A 15,720-nucleotide genomic window follows, 5' to 3' on the forward strand; every position below is an offset into this window, starting at 1 on the left:
CACTGCAGTGCTGAGATTGCCCCACCACCCGAATACTACCTACCTGCTCTGTGGTGGTCAGTCCTGTGGGGTCCTGACCACTGAAGATCAATTCCACTGGAATTATAGAACTACACAGTGCACCTATATGGTCAGTGGAGCTGATATAATGGACAGTGAGGGTAGAAACAAGAAGGTGATATTAATGTTATGGTTAATTGAAATAGGGCTCTCATAATCCAGTCTGACCTGTGCCCCTTCAGCCTTCCAGCCCGAGGTGAGATCACGGCCACAGCTGTTTTTTTTTACATACGTTTCCTCAGTGCAGTTCGACAGCATCACTCCCCTCCCTCCTCCTTTCGCCTTCGCCCTGGTGCAATAGCTGATGCTCTTGAATTATTAATGACAGTGGAGGAGACAAATGGTTAAAGTATTACTAAGTAATGACTCACAGTATAAGGCCCTTGTCTGAGGCAAGTGGCCTCTTGGCATTTCTATAGCACACTCTATCAAATACAGTTATTGCAGATATGTCACAGTCTATGGCTTTCAATCATGCTGCCACTCGGCGCTTTGTGTTTGTCATTTATTATTCAGTAATTGAGGTGGAACGATGAGTTGAAGATTCATTACATTCAAGTGGAAGTGGGAGACGAGGCCTGTGTCTATATATATGTGTGTGTGTGTGTGTGTGTGTGTATGTCAGCCATATCCATTACAACCACCTAATAATATTGGCCTAATATTGTGAAGGTCCCTCTCGTGACACTAAAACAGCTCTGACCCATCAAGCCATGGACTCCACAAGACTTCTGAAGGTGTCCTGGGTTGTCAGGTAGGGCCTCCACAAGCACCAATGAGCTTTGGGCGCCCATGACCCTGTTGCCGGTTCATCGGTTGCCCTCTCTTGGAGCACATTTGTGGGTAGGTACTGACCACCACTGCACACCGGGAACCCCCTCCAGTCGTCTGGCCATCACAGTTCGACCCTAGATTCGAACTTAGGCTTGGCCATCTTTTCTGTTTCACCTTGCTGTCTAAAACACTATATTGACAAAAGTATTGGGACACCTGCTTTTAATGTTTCTTCCGAAATCAAGGGGATTAAAAAAGAGCTGATCTGCTTTTGTTGGAGTAACTGTCTCTACTGTTCAGGAAACAAGGCTTTCTGCTAGATTTTGGAGGAGCATTGCTGTGAGGATTTGATTGCTTTCTGCAACAAGAGCATGAGGATGTTGGATGATTGGTCACAACCCCACCTCATTCCCAACTAATCTCAAAATTATTGGAGTGGCACCATCTTTGTTGGGTGGCTTTATACCCCTCTAGCCCACGCCTGCTCTAGGGAGTCCTATTCTATTGGTAGTTCTTCTCTACCAGGAATACACAAGCTTTGTGTGTGTGTGTGTGTGAGGACACAGCTGTATCTGTGTCAGCAATAGGTTCAAGTAGCTGAATGCATTCATTAAAAAAGGGTGTCCAATAATATTTGGACATACATGACCATGCTAATCTATGGCCTGTTATGCAATACGACTAATATACTTACTTACTTATAACTCGATCGTCTAAAATGTTTCAGCTGAGATAGACCCCCCCCCCCCCCCCCAAAAAAAAAATGCTAGTACAAACGATAGAGAAGACGGACAACAGCCCCAGATATCTCACCAGTCGGAGCTCCATTAGTCAGAGCTTTGAGAAGCTGCCAGTCAGCTGTGCCACCCAACAGAACATTAATTACAAACAACACTCGTTCTATTGAGCCACACTCCCTCTTTTACACCTTTCAGACCTGTCTTGTGTTTGTGTGTGAGTGTGTGTGTGTGTGTGTGTGTGTGTGTGTGATGGTAGAAGAGAACAGACAGTGAATCTGTTAGCCAGCTATATGTAGGTTATGTTTATTTATTGTTCTTATGGGGGAAATGAATGCATAACGCCGTTTTAATGAAGGTTCCTGCCAGTGCTGGAATGACACCAATTCCTATGAAACCGTCTCCAGGCAGCTTGTTATTATTCGTATTTTTAAATGGTCTAGTTGTGATTCTTTCCAGAAGCAAGGATGCTGTGTCACTGTCACGTATACGAGGTATCTTCATTTCAACTTCTCTACGGCGACCAGAAACACGGTCTCCTCTGGGGTTACCAGATTTGTTCGTTTTCCCACCAACATGGGGTGAAAATGCAGTTGTGAAACATCAAAAGGGTTTGCAACACTATGTGTCCAAATATTTGTGGACACCCCTTCTGATGAATGCATTCAGCTACTTAAAGTTGCACCCATTGCTGACCCAGATGTGAAAATACACACAAACACACATCTTGTCTAGTCCCTGAAATTAAGTACTGCCAATAGAATAGGACTCTCTGGAGCAGATCAACATCCTAATGCCAGGCGTGGGCTAGAGGGGTATAAAGCCCCCCAGCATTGGGCTGTGGAAGAACTGTGTTCTCTGGAATGATGGTGGAGCACCACGCAGTACTTTTGGGATGTGTTGGGGATGAGGTGGGATGAGGTTGGTGTTGATCATCCAACATACTTGAGATTCCTCCATTGCCTCCCATTCACTCATTCACTTCCATTTGCTTCTAAACAGCTGATTCTTTTAAACCATCATCATCTTCTTCCTCTAATCCACAGAGGCCAGTCCAGGGTCTTGGTGGCATCAGACCTGGTGGTGGTACCTAGACATCAAAAGGGTTTGCTACACTATATGTCCAAATATTTGTGGACACCCCTTCTGATGAATGCATTCAGCTATGTTAAGTTGCACCCATTGCTGACCCAGATGTGCAAATACACACAAACACACATCTTGTCTAGTCCCTGAAATTAAGTACTGCCAATAGAATAAGACTCTCTGGAGCAGATCAACATGAACCTATGGGCCCAATGCCAATGCCAGGCGTGGACTAGAGGGGTATAAAGCCCCCCAGCATTGAGCTGTGGAGGAACTGTGTTCTCTGGAATGATGGTGGAGCACCATCCAGTACTTTTGGGATGAGTTGGGGGTGAGGTGGGATGAGGTTGGTGTTGATCATCCAACATACTTGAGATTCCTCCATTGCCTCCCATTCACTCTACTTCCATTTGCTTCTAAACAGCCAATTCTTTTAAACCATCATCATCTTCTTCTTATCCACAGAGGCCAATCCAGGGTTGTGGTGGCAACAGAGCGAGCAGAGGAGCCCAGGCATGCCCCATCCCTCTTCTTACAAGCGCTTCATAAAAGTCCTGGCGGCTGCAATCCATGCGACAAGGACACTTGAGTGTAAATGGAGGCTGTACTGGATGTTTATTAAGCCCCTGCAGCTCAACTCTGTCTCTTAGTATTCGAGCTCTCAGAATGAGGCCTCTGGGTGGGCCGTGGTGGTCTGTAATGGATGCTGACCGCTTGAGCTACTCTCCCTTGGGTTAATGCTGCCTGCAGTTCTAATAAGAGGCTGAAGGTGTGGAGTTTGTTATGCGGACTGATAAACGAATGGAGGGCTGCAGGGATGAGACCAAAGAGCAAGCATCCGGCCACCGCAGACTAGCGTGCCAAACTGCACACAAAAAGGTCACATGCTGTTTGTGCTACGCTCTAATTGGCCCTGAGTTTTTTTTTTTAGGGTACAGTGCTGGACACTGGCGGGCGTGGTATTCTGATCCTTCTGACGCTGGATGGCTGAATGCACTGTTTTTGCGAATTGCTTTCATCTCATTTCGTTTGATAGAAAATGAGACACGTTCCAGAGGACAGTTCTCTAAATGAAGCATTATACTCCAAAGAAATGACCACACCTGCTTTAAAACAACACAAACTGCAGAAACTAAAATCCTAACAAGCCATAAAATGTCGGAAATGAACAGCAGATCTTGTCTCTTTCAGCTATGAACGAAACAACAATTCCAGACAGTCAGAATTACTTAGGGAATGCAATGTTTGGGACGCTTTTTAAGACTATAAAGTTCTGTCCAGTTAGTCATAGAGTAACTAAATCGGTCTGCTTTTACAGTAGATAACTTCAGACCTCCTCAGTTCTCTGACGTCTGAAGTCTGCATCAGTAGCAAATGAGCCCGTTTAATATTTCCAGCCTGCCTCTTCTACCAGCCCTTCTATTTCCAGCATTATAAACACCACTGTCAACAGGGCTGTAGAGTGATTTGCAAATGATTCAGAATCTATAATGAATTATTCATTAACTGCTGTAAATAATTTAATATTACATACTACATACTATGAAGTATTGAGTATATGCTACGGATTGTTCGATATCCACTATGAATTATTCAGTAGCTACTGTGAATTATTCAGTAACTGCTTTAATGGTTTAGTATCTGTCATAAATTATTCAGTAACAATTATGATTTATTCAATATCAGCTGTAAATTATTCAACTGCTATGAATAATTCAGTATATCTTATTAATTATGCAGTAACTACTATGAATTATTCAGTAACTGCCATGAATATTTAGAATCCACTATGAATTATTTAGTATATTTTATTAATTATTATCAGTGTCCACTATGAATTTGCCAGTGATTAAGTATCTGTCATAAAATATTCAGTAACTACTATGAATTATTCAATATCAGCTGTAAACAATTTGGTAACTACTATGAATTATTCAGTATCCACTATGAGTTATTTACTAAATTAAATTAAATTATTCAGTAACATCCATGAATATTTAGCGTCCACTATGAGTAATTCAGTATCCACTATAAATTATTTAGTATCTACTATGTATTATTTAGTATCCATTATGAATTATGTAGTAACTCCATGAATATTTAGTGTCCACTATGAATTATTCAGTATGTCTTATTACTTATTCAGTAACTACTATAAATTATTCAGTCTCCACTATGAATTATTCAGTATCCACTATGAATTATTTAGTAACCACTATGAATTATTCAGTATCCACTATGAATTATTTAGTAACCACTATGAATTATTCAGTCTCCACTATGAATTATTCAGTAACCACTATGAATTATTCAGTAACCACTATGAATTATTTAGTAACCACTATGAATTATTTAGTAACCACTATGAATTATTCAGTAACCACTATGAATTATTCAGTATCCACTATTAATTATTTAGTAACTACTATTGATTATTCGGTATCCACTATGAATTACTTAGTAACTACTATGAATTATTCAGTATCCACTATGAATTATTTACTATCCACTATGAATTATCTAGTAACTGCCATGAATATTCAGTGTCCACTATGAATTATTCAGTATGTCTTATTACTTATTCAGTAACTACTATAAATTATTTAGTATCTCCTATCATTTTGCCAGCTACTGATATGAACAGTCAGTGTCCACTATGAATCGAGAGAAAATCCAGTCTGGTTCTACCCCTGGATGCAGAAACTGGACAGTGCTGGTTTTGGGCCCGATGTGCAACAAAGACATAGGGGCCTGATTTGGTTTATGGGTTTGGATCTTTACAAACCAGATCATGTTTGTCTTTGTGCTGAATGGCCATCTGCAGAGATGATCTCTGATACACTTTAAGTAACCCTTTATGTTTTAAAGTGCCTGACTCATGCTGACCATAATGTGCACTTAACCAAGAATCAATGAAGCCCCCTGTATGGTGGTCCTGAAGGTCCTGGTCAGTGCTGCTCGTGGCTTTTGTTCAGGCTAAAACGGAAACAGATAGCTGGTTGTGGAGAGGTTGCAACCTGGAGATGTGAAAGGGCCAATGTCAAAGTGCTGGTTTGACGGATCACTTGACATCATACGCCAAAATCTGCATCTGAAAGAGCCAACAGAATCAGACGACAGGCCTCTAAAATTCTTTCCTTTTTCTTACAACAGTGTTTTAAATGACCGAAACCTGTATGTAACCTGTATAATGGCTTTTTAAAGAGTATCTGTGTGTGTGTGTGTGTGTTCTACATATATAGTATATGCATTAGACTGCCTGCCACTTACACAAACACTTTTTTCAAGAGAATTGTGTGTGTGTGTGTGTGTGTGTGTATGTGTATCTATGAATATTTCATCTCCAGCATGTCTTAGCAGTAGCAGCAGATGGCCCGTCTCTTGCCTTGTTAATGTGCACCTGTACCTCCACCACATATTTAATTAAGCCACGTCTGGAGTGCCTGAAATTCCCCCCCGATCCCTCTGTCTCTTTGCAATCTCTCTCCGGAATGTTCTGTTTCTTCTCCCTGCCCTTTTGCCCGTGCTCTTCAGGCCCTGAATCAACTCATAAAGGCCACAATCAGCAAAGCAAATACCTTAATTGATTCGTCAATAAGCATTGTTGGCTCACTCGGTTTAGGGTTATCTGATTAGGCATGCGACATGGATCTGATTGGCCTGGGAGGACGCGTTTCTGACTCGTTTGCATCTGTCATGGACGAGCACTGACCTGAGCTTTGACGATATTGCTGTCGCCCTGTCGCAGCAGACTTGCTCATATCAGGTAAAGTCAACAAAAACAGCCTCTGCCTGTGCCGTGTTAATTGCACCTAATCCTGAGTGAATACTGCGTGAATCATTGCTGAGTACACAGGAAACTGAATGAACGGCAGGCATGAGCGAGGTGTGTATGTTTCTTGCTGTGTTCAACAGACTGGGGTTATGCCACACCATTTTTACCCTGATTTTGGCCCCAGTTGCTCTGGGTGAGTCTGTGCTGGTTGGCTCTAGTCTGCAGATTTATTCATAAGTCAGAGCCGACAGTTGGAGGGAGAATAGTGTGTGAGGGGGGCCGACTCAGATTTTTGGCCTCCCTCCTGAGCTTATCAGATGTTAGATTTTTGCTATCCGAGCATAATCTAGTATTGTATACTGGTCAACGACTCACAAATCTGAATGGGTGCAGTTTTTAGACAGGAATATATTTCTATTGTCTGGTCCACCTTAAATGACATGACAATAGCACATGTTCGATACTGCAGCACCATTTAAGGTGGAACGGACATTTGAATAAGAACAGGGTAGGGTAGTCTCACCTCCTGTACAGACCATGCTGGCTCCACCTTCCCACCCATGACCTGGTGGCGCGAATCTGCATATTCTAGGTAACGCAAGGCATGCTTGTGTGTCGTGGTCGTCTAGTTTACAGTGGACATCAGTGGGGAAGTATGAGACACCCTATACCACGTCTTTTTAAACAGTTTAAGGCCTAAAGTCAACACTTCAATCTTGACTGCTTCACTTCTGATCCATTGAGGTGGTGTATTATAGGCACTGTCCAAATACATATGGACCTGGCTGTACATGCAAAAGCACAGGATGTTCTCTTGCGCCGTTATATCAGTTTCTGCACAAGCTGAAATGCAGCACCTGGTACTGTGGAAGGCTGCTGTATTTTGAGGGCAAGCATTTGTCAGAGATTTGCATTTGCATTGGCTGAGACTGCAGATGACCATATGCTCATCCCTATACTTTCTGCTAAGGCTTGAATTTGAACCATATAATGGAGCATAATCTGCTGCTGAAAATGTGCAAGTCAGACCTTTTCCTAAGTAGGTCCCTCTTGAGGCATGGACTCCAGAAGACCTCTGAAGGTGGCACCAGGATATTAGCAGTAGATTCTTTAGGACCTGTCAGTTGTGAGTGGAGCCTCCATGAGCCTCAGTGAGCCTTGGACGCCCATTACCCAGTGGCAGATTTGCCGGTTGTCCTTCTTTGAAGCACTTTTAGTTGGCATTGACCACCTGAAGACCTGCCTGGTGTTTTGGAGATGTTCTGACCCTCCAGTCGTCTAAGCGTCACAAATTCTTACACTTGCCCATTTTCCTGCTTCCAGCACATCACCTACAAGAACTCACCTGCTGCCTAATATGTAGATCCCACCCTTTGACAGGTGCCACTTCACTTCACGCCAGTGGTTTTAATGTTATGGCTGATTGGTGTAGTAGTGTAAGAAAGTGTAGAATGAAGTGAAGAAAGCTAGGCCTTATTTCCAGGCACTCTGAAGATATTTGACTTAACCGTACATTTCTCCAAGGCTCTAAGCCTCTCACTGGGTGGAAGGTGCTAAATCATTAATTATGGTTTTATCTGTAATGAATATGTAAATATAAGCTGGGAAAGGGGTGGCCTCAGATGAAAAGGCTCCATTTTTAGATCATATAGAAGAATAACCATTGAAGAAAAGCTCAGCACTGCCCACTTTTGAGCCCTCATTTCAAATCACTCATCACTCATCCAGGAAAATGACAGGAAAGTGTTGTATGGATTAATTACTAGTGTGTTACTAAGCTCTTGGGGGGCTTCACTGTACTTAAACAGTTTTGCAATTAAGTCTGTTTGCACTGAAATTCACATAAATGACTCTTTTATCTTCTATTCTGAGAGGGGGAGCATGAAAGAATGGGTTTGCGTATGCTATATGCCTTCTTCAGCAATTAAATATTGAAGTTCTTCAAACACGGGTCAGTCCTTGAGTCCCAGAGTCGCAGCAAAATCAAAAGACGCCAGCCCTGCCATCGACTGTTCCATAAGACGTGGTTGAATTCTCTGGGCTTTTGAGAAATCTGGCCTTTTTCATCTTTTTTTGGACGTTATTTATTCATAATTTATTGTATCTGACACGTCATGTTGGCTCGTGTCCCTCCGGTTTTAATTAGGGACTTCATCCCGAACTTCTGTGGGACCTCGAGGGACGAAGTATTTACATTTCAAATACAGACCCCAGAGCTCCATGTTCCTTTCCATTGTTGCCAAATTAGGATTGCAGAGGCAATTATAGGAAATGTGGGTGTTGCACCTGGGTGGGTGAGATCATGTTAATGATGGTGTAGCCAATAATGAAGCCGTAAGTAAGTAAGGAATGTCTGAAGTCGTTCCTTAATCAGATTTATTGGCAACAGGTTGATTTGCTGTACTGGAATGAGGTCTAAAGACCCAGTGAACGGGAAACAGGCGATGGTTGTAATTTTTGAGGAAGCATGGCGTTTTGTGGACTTTTACATTTTTAATAGCACACTTTGTAAATATTTGATGCGGAGGCCTCTAGCTTTAGCTGAGAAATTACGCCGTTGACACTGCGACGACGCACCGAGGACCTGATGTGGAAGGGAAGTACTTTCTCAAATGCCAACAGCAAGAAGCCACAAAAACAACGCTAAGCAGCATCTAGGGGCAAACAGGACAACAATGAACACGCTTTGATTTTTCGAACAATTTAGCTATGTCCGGCGCTTTCCTCTTAGAGTCTTGGCTGCCTGGCAATGTTCAAAAAGATGTGGTGGCTGGCTTTGCATGTATCAGAAGACAGTTGGGAGCGTTGAGAGCGCTAGGAAAAGCTACGAATGGGTGGGTTAATTGGCAGTACCACATTGCAAAAAACAATTCTATATATTTTAAAAAAAAAATGAAAGAAAACATACTGTGAAAGCAAACCTAAAGATCAGTAAGACCTCTGCCCATTTGAGCATGCTAATCACTTGCTGAAGACTCAAGTAGAAAGAACCACAAACAAGCAGCAAACTAAATGTGGCTGCAGCAAAGGCCTGGTAGGGTATCTCAAGTGAGGAAACTCTGCATTTGGTCATGCAAAAAGGTGATATTCAACAGGAAACATTTGGCCCACATTAAGGTCCGCTCTCTTTCACTGATATTTATATAAATATAACAACAAAAACAATGGATTTATGACATAGGCAGTCAACCAATGGGCTGGGCAAGCTGCTACTGTTGGGCCCTTGAGCAAGGCCCTTTACCCTCTCTGCTCCCCGGGCGCTGGAGTTGGCTGCCCACCGCTCTGGGTGTGTGTGTACTCACTGCCCCTAGTTCACTAGTGTGTGTGTGTGTGTTCACTACCACAGATGGGTTAAATGCAGAGGACACATTTCGCTGTACAGTGACAAATACGTGCACCTTTACTTTTACTTTACGTTTAAAATGTCAAGGATTTGTTCAGATGTTGAGGGAGCTCCTCAGAAGACAAATTATGTCTGGCACTAGGCCTAAGCATGTTTGTAGAAAATTACCACGGCCAGTGTAATTTAGTAAAAGACCAGGTTGTGTTCTAGAGGTATGGAAAGTGTTGGGCTGAAAGATGGCTCTGTTAATTAAACTTGTTTAGTTTACGTTATGACTCAATCTCTGTCCAGGAAAGCAGACCATATTGTTTTCGAGTTTGGAGTGGATACAGCATTTGGATACAGCATGTAATTTGCAGGTCACAGGCAGAAAGGGGCCATTCCATGGGCCAGCATTACAGCAGTGCTGGACACAGCTGGCTCTGTGCTCTGTTAGCAGATTGAGAAAGAGGTGTGCGGTTAGTAAAGAAAACATGCTCAACACTGTTAGATCAAGACATACACTAAAGCATACACTGGGATGTTAATGTATTTTAATAAGCCTCATAAAGCCGGTCTTTATTCAGCCAGAACTGGTCTGATCTGACCTCATGATAGGTATGAAATATGCAAGCTTTCAGTTTACAGTTAGTTTTGGTTTCACAGTGCAGTTTAAAGAACGTTGCATAATATCCCTACGCCTCTTTGTCAACACCTATGTAGGCCACGTCTCCTGATACCTGATTGGGCTGTAGAAGGGTGCATCTGGCATCAACATGTCGTCAATTCTGGGGGGTTACCTTGCCAGGGAAAATGAGTAAACAGATTAATTTGGTTCCACTAAACTTCTGATATTACAGTATTACTACCAGCAGCACCAACAGTAAGCTCAGACTTTGAGAATACTTTAAATTTGTCAAATGAACGAGCTCATCCTGCTTATATTTACTTTTTTCTGCTTCTATTGTTTAATGGGTGACAACAGCCTGCCTCAAGGTCCTGTGATTGGTCTGAAAGTCCAAACCATCCAAAAATGTGTTCACACTGCAAACAGTTTGGTTCTGTTTGACCAAATTTTGGTCCAGTCAGCGGTTCAAGGCACATTTCACACCTGCTGTTTTTGGTCAGACCAAACTGAAAAGTTTGAAGGTCTGATCCAAACAAGATACTGTTGGTGGGACCCCTAGATGGTGCACAGGTTGTTGTGTGAAGGCCATGTCCTCAGTAATTGAGACTACACCACATAAAAGCATGAGCTGAGCTTCTAGTGCAGTCAGTGCCACCCATCCAAAGTCTGGAAGTCTGCCCCCTTGTTGCCAGCTACAACTTGCCACCAGCAGGCAGTCTCTAGCAGAAAGAGAGAGTTGGGGGGGGGGGGGGGTGACACATGGGAGCAGTCGTGCTTCTGAGAGGGTGAGAGACATGCGTCTGCGAGCTTTGAATCACGAAGGCGCCTCTCAGCTGTCATCCCAGCCCACCTCGCGCTGTCTGAGTTACTGCTGAAATCTCCACTCTTGGTGGGAATTATTTTCGTACCCGAGGCTGTTTTTCTTCAGTGTGCATGTGCAGCCGTAAGGCGCGCCACCACAGTAAACAGTCGCACTGTCGCTGCCGGGGCCTATTTGCAAAGCAGATTCCTTTGCATGGCCTGACTCAGTGCCAGAACGACGGCTCGGGACCTTTTCATATGACTAAGACTTTTCTTCATCTCTTGCTTCTTCACCCCATCACAAACCGAACCCCCAGACTCAAGAGTGCCTCCTGACAGATTTGGATTCTTTTACTGGAAGCCATAAACATGCAGAACAGTCGCGCTCAAACGAGGAGGCCTTCCAGCTTTGTAATCAACAAGATCACAGCTGAAGTTGAAAGATGTGGTAGAAAGTTTGTTTACTGAGTATTTAGGTTGTTGTTTGAGGCATAAATAGTAAGTATGTGGTTAAAAATCCTCAGATTTGGATTAACAACCCTGTTTACCACCCTGTTATTTCAGTTTAGAATGAAACGTGCTGATTTTTCTTTTATGGAAGGCTCCTAAAAAACCCAGTAAGCTCTGCTCTGCTGTGTCCTCTCAGTGCGATGTGCTGTTAGCAAGCTGAATAGATTGTATAGACAATTAGCTTTTAGCCCTGCCTGTACACTCGCTTCCCTTGGTTTGGCTTTCTCAAGTCTTACCTGTAAAAAAAAAATACGCCGGTCTCTCCTATTTGATGTGCGTTTAGCAAGCATTGCTAGTATTGCTAGCATTGGCTAGTGTTAGCTTTTAGCCTAGCATGGATCCTAGTTTGCTCCCCTGGCTTTTGCTTTGTTCCGAGTTTGAGCTACTCTTCTGCGACAGCATCACAAAAAAGTCCTTGTAGCAACCCGTATTTTTGGAGTGTCCAGACTGTTATGTCACAGTTTTGGGGTTTTGGAATTGGCCTGTTTTCTAGGTCTGAACTAGACATGGTCCACAACCATGCAACCCCTGGTAGATCCACCAAAACTGCCCCATTGCATAAACCAAGATGGCTAATAAAGTGAATGACCATCTCATTTGTTGATGCACACTTGTTGTTAGCCATGGTTAGGTTTATGAGCACAGAGCTGCTCTTGGCGGAACATGTTTTGGATGGTGGGCAGCCCACTCTTGACCTTTTAGTTACAGTGACGTCTGTAAACCTCCTACTAACATTGCCATGATGTGACATATGAGGTTAAGGAGAGTGGGGATGTTGACAAACAGCTTGTAAGCATATTTTTATTGACCCTGGAAGTTAGGTTGACCTGATTAAGTGGTCAGTAAATGGACACCTCGGCCTGCGGGAGGACGGTAGGACTTAGTTTGTATGATCAGTTGCTCGTCTGAGCTTGATCTGAGCAAGAGGTGGTAGAGTGTACCTGTTCACTTTTGGAGCAGTCCTTGCCGAGGACTATGGGAGACACGTCTTGCCACGAGTGCTGACCTGTTCCAGCAGAGTGTGTGCTGACCCAGATCGATACGGCTCAAGAGATTCTTCAGAATTGTGACCATTTACACATCGAGAGCTTCACTGATAAATCTCAAGCTGGGGGTCAGCGAGCCCTGTTCTAATCTATTGATATATAAAAAGTGCCATGCAAAAGTTTGGGCAACAGGCATCTTTTCAACATTTTAAGATTGTCATCAAGATTAGTGTATTATTTCAAAATGGAGAGGAGCACCATGCAAAAGTTTGGGCACCCAAAGAGATTTGGGCTCTCGGATAACTTTTACCAAGGTGCCAGCCCTTATTTAGCTACCCCTTCACCATACACAGTCATCACTATGAAAGGCCAGGCAATGCAAACTCCTCAAACCTCATCCCAACAGTCAGCAGCCGTGGGCTCCTCTATGCAGCTGCCGAGCGCTCTGAACATTAACATAACTGATGCCCACAAAGCAGGAGAAGACTAGAAGCAAACTTTCAAAAAGAACAGCTGATAGGATTGCCAGAAAGGCAGAAAGGTGGTGCACTGTTCTACTGTGCAGCAACACCTTCACAAAACGTGACTTTTTATGGAGGAGTCATCAAAAGAAGACCTTTCCTGCATCTTCACCACAACATTCTAATGACTAGAAGTCTTTTACGAGACCCTACTGACCAATGAATGTAGAAAACATGGACACTGTGGTTCCATTCCCATTAGTTCCACAGAAATGAAGCCAAAACTGTCCGCCATGTTCTCAAATTTGCAACCAGAGTCTGAGCGGTAGAGGCCAAAGGCAGAGCCAGAGTCGCCTACGCCTTTAGTAAACTCGTCCTCTTTGTCCCAGACCAAGCTCTACAACCGACCTACTCAAGTTATCTGCTCAAACAGCTGACTGAGGCTCAAATCACACCTGTTTAGAGGATAAAGCCTTACACATGAGAGCATGAAGTCGAGTGAAAGGTCTCACCATTAGGCTTCATCTCGACATCCCTTGTGTCCAGATATTTAAGTTTGGTAGATTCTGCTGAACTGCTGCTGCTTCTTACAACTTCTTGGATCTGCACTTTGAGTTTGAAGCAACAGCGCCATCAAGTGGCCCACAATGAAATCAACATCTTTTAGACGATCAGGAAATCTTTCTCTTTGGAAAGCATTCTCATGGAGCTCGCTTCACCTGAGCAGTAGATCTTCTCCTCGTTCAATCACTAGAAGGGTCTACACTGTTCAAAGTATAAGGTAATTGAGGAATTTTGGAGGTTCTTCAATTGGAAACTGTGGAGGAACCTCTTAAGGTGCTTTGAGGAACCTTTAGAAAAGGTCTTTAGAAGAAAAAGGTTCCTTGAATGTTCCTCAAAGCATCTTAAGAGGTTCCTCCACAGTTGTGAACTGAAAAGCCTCCAAAAGTTCCTCAAAAAGAGGCTGTTCTTTTTATGAAATTCTGCACTTTTATGCACTTTTATGCAAAAATGGAGGAAAGACTGTGCTGCTGTTTGATAAGAACCTGCAGTTTGTAAAACAACACAATGGACAACCCAGAAGTTATGAAGCTCATCTTTATTAAAGTTTAACTGAAGGAAAAATGCATAGGAACTGTTGAAAGTCCAACAGTGGCAGAAAGAGAGAGAGTCACAGGCAACTTGCCACCACCATATTTAGATACAGCACGACACCTGCATCATCAGCATGATCAAGCAGTACACACCAACACTCAGGCTGAAAGGGCTGTCAGCACCTTTCAGCATCAAGTTCCCTGAGCTTATCCGTCCCCTAGGACTGAGATCACACTTACTTACATTCACAGGAGGGGAAACGAAAACACCACACACTGAACATCCACACGTACACCAAGACAAGTGAGGTAGCAAAGTTTTTAAAATGTTCCTGATTCAGGACTAACATCTTTGGTTTCATTCCCAGCTGGTCACCAACGTTGATGGACGCTGTTGTCTGGTGGAATGTTGTGACCAAAATTCAACGTCAGGACAACGTCCAATAGCAGCGTCAAATTGAAGACGATTACTGAAGACGAACGCTGACTCTGATATTTAGTAGGTTTTAAGTCGTGATGTTAAGAAGTCAGAATCCAACATCTACTAAATGTCACATCAACGTCATTTTGACAATTTAGTTGTGAGGTATTGTGATCAAAACTTCATCAACATCAACAACATCAACAAACAACATCTGCTAATCTTTACTATGTTAACGACTTGTTGATATGTTAAAGATTTTAAATAAGGTCGCAAATATTCAACGTCTGTCCAACGTGGGAGCTTTAGGGCAACCCAAGTTTGGGTTTTGACGGACATCTGACTTTGATTTCCCACCAAAACGTAACGTCCGGCTAACGTTGGAGTTTGATGTCAACCCAATGTTGGGATTCAACAGATACGTGACTTTGATTTCCCACCAAAACGTAACGTCTGGCTAACGTTGGAGTTTGATGTCAACCCAATGCTGGGTTTTGACGAATATGTGAAATTGATTTCCCACCAAAACTTAACGTCTGGCAAACGTTGAAGCTTGATGTCAACCCAAGTTTAGGTTTTGATGGATATGTGATTTTGATTTTCAACCAGAATTCAACGTTTGTACATTGTTGTTGGTTTCTGATTTTCATTTTCAACTAAAATTCATCCGACATTACAGCCTAACATCTTTCCTCACATACGTGTGTGTGAGGTCTTCCTTTTTCAGGATGATGAGGTTTAAACAAAGTAGGCCTACAAATCTCTGCTAAAACCCCACCAGAAAAAAAGCTTGTTTCTGTGAATCAAACCTTGAATATGTGAATACAACAAAAAAGCATGTATCTATAATTATCTAATAACCTGATTATTAAATATAAATTAATGGACTTTAGTGAGGTAATGAGAAGACAAAATGTGATCTCCGAAATGATATATCTGGCAGTAAAGTCATCACTGCTAGAGCCATGCCATAAACATGCTGTCAGGAGCCCACAACCCTGTGATCAATAACCCAGTGCTCTAACTGCCGCCCCCCAAAAATCCTTTCTCTTTGCATACCTGAAC

The 15,720-nt window shown here is 42.9% G+C and overlaps 1 long non-coding RNA gene across 1 annotated transcript in view; it reads left to right on the forward strand.

Moving 5' to 3' along the window:
* The window catches only part of LOC140573542 (uncharacterized), a 33,496-nt gene extending 17,967 nt beyond the window's left edge, over positions 1-15,529 (forward strand). The window contains exon 3 of the long non-coding RNA XR_011980671.1: positions 14,603-15,529. This is a non-coding gene — a long non-coding RNA (uncharacterized lncRNA). The remainder of the gene's footprint in view (positions 1-14,602) is intronic.
* The last annotated feature ends 191 nt before the right edge of the window (positions 15,530-15,720 follow it).

This window comes from Salminus brasiliensis, chromosome 12 (genome assembly GCF_030463535.1).
Source record: "Salminus brasiliensis chromosome 12, fSalBra1.hap2, whole genome shotgun sequence".
Classification (NCBI taxonomy): domain Eukaryota; kingdom Metazoa; phylum Chordata; class Actinopteri; order Characiformes; family Bryconidae; genus Salminus; species Salminus brasiliensis.